The sequence below is a fragment of the Bufo bufo genome, chromosome 2 (genome assembly GCF_905171765.1).
Source record: "Bufo bufo chromosome 2, aBufBuf1.1, whole genome shotgun sequence".
Lineage (NCBI taxonomy): Eukaryota > Metazoa > Chordata > Amphibia > Anura > Bufonidae > Bufo > Bufo bufo.
The window spans coordinates 620,277,346-620,281,425 of NC_053390.1; positions in this window are offsets into that span (position 1 = coordinate 620,277,346).

The following is a 4,080-nucleotide window of genomic DNA, read 5'->3' on the forward strand; positions in this document are numbered from 1 at the left end:
CACTCATTACTAAATGAGGACAACTATAATAACACAAGGGACCAGGGTGATGGTGCTAAATAGTGATGAGCGGCAGGGGTCATATTTGAATTTGCGATATTTCGTGAATATCTCGTAGAATATTCGTCGAATATTCGTGAATTCGAATATTCGGTAGGAGTAGTGTTGATTGCGAATTATCGTAATGAGAATTATCGTAATGAGAATTTTTCGGAATGCGAATTTTCGTAATAAGAATCAATGAAATCGTGAAAACTCAGATCCGATGGTATATTCTAACCCCCAGGCGTTCCAATGGTGATGGGGACGCTTGTCGGGGAGGAGTATGCCAAAGTGGAACAACTGTACAGATTTTTTTTTTAAAAGACGAATATTCTAGAAAATGAATATATTAGTTTTTTCGAATATTTGTAATATTCAAAAACAAGAATATATAGCAATATAGCGAATATTCGAAAAAAAAAAACGAATGTAGAACAATTTAGCTAATATAGTGCTATAATCTTTTTTTTTAATAGTTGTAATTTTTTTCCAATCTGAACTTCAAATGAGAAAAATATTACGACTATTAGACAAAGAAGATTATAGCACTATATTAGCTAAATTGCTCTTGTAGGAAGGCGCAGGGGTCTGTTATTGACAGAAGGTACGTGTCACCGAGGCTCCAGTAATTTTGTGTATTAGTGGCAGCTAGTGACACTCTTGTACTTAGCATGGCTGTAAAGACAATCTGGGCCGGTTCTTATTGGGACCAGCCAATGAGCAGGGTGGGTGGCTGTTCCCCATGTCCAGGCCAGGTTTTGGGCTGGGGTTTAAAAATCCAGCCAGCAGCTCAGCTGGGTGTGGTGTGATTCTCCAAGTGATACTGGAGCTGTGGAATCTCTGTGTTTTGGGAGCTGAGGAGACCCGCCAGGCTGAAAGCCGCATGAGAGCAGCCTGCTGTGGACTGCCAGGTGATTTGTGGAATCTAGCTGTGTGAATTAACACCAAGACCCTGTAAAGTGTAGTTTTTCCTTTTCTGCTTGTTTTGGTGTGAATAAAGACTGACCTTTTGTTTTTCAAATGTGGTTTTGCCTCTGTGTTGCGTCCGCTTACCCTGCCTACGAGAGCAAATCTCTACACTCTACATTTGTTTTTGTTTTTTTAAAATATTTGCTATATTGCTATATATTCTTGTTTTTGAATATGACGAATATTCGAAAAAAGAATATATTTGTTTTTTAGAATATTCATCATTTAATAAAATAAATCTGTACAGTTGTTCCACTTTGGCATACTACTCCCCGACAAGAGTCCCCGTCACCATGGGAATGCCTGGGGGTTAGAATATACCATAGGATCAGAGTTTTCACGATCTTATTGAATGGAAAAAGTCATGAACTGTACATTTATTTCTTTACATCTAACTGACCTCCCCTTATCCCCCCTCTCGATTGCCATTAAACATAATCTGCCCTCAAGAGTATAGATTTATACTATAATCTATATAATAAAAGAGAGAAGAGTAATACTGTACTGTGACCAATTAATGCAGACTAAAATAATTAAAAAGCTAGGTAAAGCTAGGTAAAATAACGAATATAAGAAATAGAAAATAATGAATAATAATAAAAATAATGATAGTAACGAATATAGGGATAAAATGGATGAAAGAATATATAAAAAAAGATAGAATGTTCTATGACTCACTAAGATCTAAGAAACAGAAAAATTTATTCAAATCATCATGTCTGCAATAACAACTAACATAATAATATAGCATAATTTAATACAAGCATGAGCTATAGGTGGTAAAAAGTCTACTATATAAAGGTAAAAAAATATGATATTTTTTCTGCGTTTTTTTTATATTTATTTTATATATATATATATATATATATATATATATATATATACATATACACACACACACGATTATAATGATAGTAAAATAGAAATCTCAAGCATAATAAAATGTAGCAGCATCAATAGGGAACTGTTCATCATTATTAATACCATGATAAATGAATGCATATATATGATTATAGATGATTTATAATTTATGAATTTGTCATACACCAATTGATAATAAAAATCTTCACTAAAATAACCTTGCTGAAATATAGAGGGTTAGGCTACTTTCACACTGGCGTTTCTGGGTCCGCTTGTGAGATCCGTTTCAGGGCTCTCACAAGCGGCCCAAAACAGATCAGTTTAGCCCCAATGCATTCTGAATGGATAAGGATCCATTCAGAATGCATCAGTTTGCCTCCGTTCAGCCTCCATTCCGCTCGGCTTGCAGCGTTTTGATGTCCGCCTGACGATGCGGAGCCAAACGGATCCGTCCTGATTTACAATGTAAGTCAATGGGGACAGATCCGTTTTCACTGACACAATATGGTGCAATTGAAAGCGGATCCGCCTCCAATTGACTTTTAGTGTAAGTCAAAACGGATCCGTTTGCATTATCATGAATAGAGTTGCGCGGACACCTGGATGTTCGGGTTCGGCAGGTTCGGCCGAACTTGAAAAAAAAGTTTGGGTTCGGGACCCGAACTTGACACGAACTTGACCCCGAACCCCATTGAAGTCAATGGGGACCCGAACTTTTCGGCACTAAAATGGCTCTAAAATAGTCCTGGAAAGGGCAAGAGTCCTAAAATAGTCCTGGAAAGGGCTAGAGGGCTGCAAAAGGCATCAGGCAAATGTGCTTAAGAGCATTACAACTGTTCTGCAAACAAATGTGGATAGGGAAATGACTTAAAATAACATAAAATACTGAAAAATTAAAAATAACAATCTGGATCTAGGAGTAGGAGGTTGAGGAGGCGGTGGATGGGTGGATGTGGCGGTGTAGGTTGACGTGGCGGTGTAGGTTGAAGCGGCGGTGAAGGAGGAATAGGTAGCCAAAACTGATTTGTGTTATTTTTTTATTTTTAAATTGGGGTGTCCCCCAAAATATTGGGACATATAACAAAATAAAACAAAGAATAAGTGCACTTGAGTACAAGAATGGATGGTTGAGGCTGGTATAAATGTCTATTGTGCACAAGGTACGGACAAGTCCTGTGGGATCCATGCCTGGTTCATTTTAATAAACGTAAGCTTGTCCACATTGGCTGCGGCCTGTGATAATGCTCTCTGCTGTGCTAAACACACGTTCACACTATACACTGGCTACAGGGCAGGTCAGCACCTCCAAGGCTGACAAAGCTTTTCCACATTTTGGCCATGCTAACCCTGCCTTCTCAGGTGCTGGTGGTGCCCCAGCTGCGTTGGCGACTCTTCCTCCTCCTCTGCCTTTGCCTTGTGCTTCTACTGTGCCCTCGCTGTCAGGTGGGAATGCCATCAGAAGCGTGCACTTGTAATCGCCCATCTTCCGATCAGTAACAGATGTTTTCACTAAATTTAGTTCCCTGTCAGCAATGCAGAGCAGGGGTTCATTCACGGCAAAAGGGGGTTCATGTCACCCAGCAATAGAACAGAGGATTTTGACAGATTTAGGCCCCTGTCAGCAATGCAGAGCAGGGGTTCATTCACGGCAAAAGGGGGTTCATGTCACCCAGCAATAGAACAGAGGATTTTGACAGATTTAGGCCCCTGTCAGCAATGCAGAGCAGGGGTTCATTCATGACAAAAGGGGGTTCATGTCACCCAGCAATAGAACAGAGGATTTTGAGAGATTTAGGCCCCTGTCAGCAATACAGAGCAGGGGTTCATTCACGGCAAAAGGGGGTTAATGTCACCCAGCAATAGAACAGAGGATTTTGAGAGATTTAGGCCCCTGTCAGCAATGCAGAGCAGGGGTTCATTCACGGCAAAAGGGGGTTCATGTCACCCAGCAATAGAACAGAGGATTTTGATATATTTGGGCCCCTGTCACCCAGGCACAGCAGGGGTTTGTATACGCCAAAAATGGTAAAATGGCACTCGACAATTGAAAATAAGAATTTTTTCAATTTAGGGCACTAAAACTGGCTTTTTTTAAAATTAAAAAGGCTCTAAAATAGTCCTTGAAAAGTCTAGAGGGATGGAAAAGGCAGTAAAATGTGCTTAAGAGCATGGCAACTGCTCTGCAAACAAATGTGGATAGGGAAATAA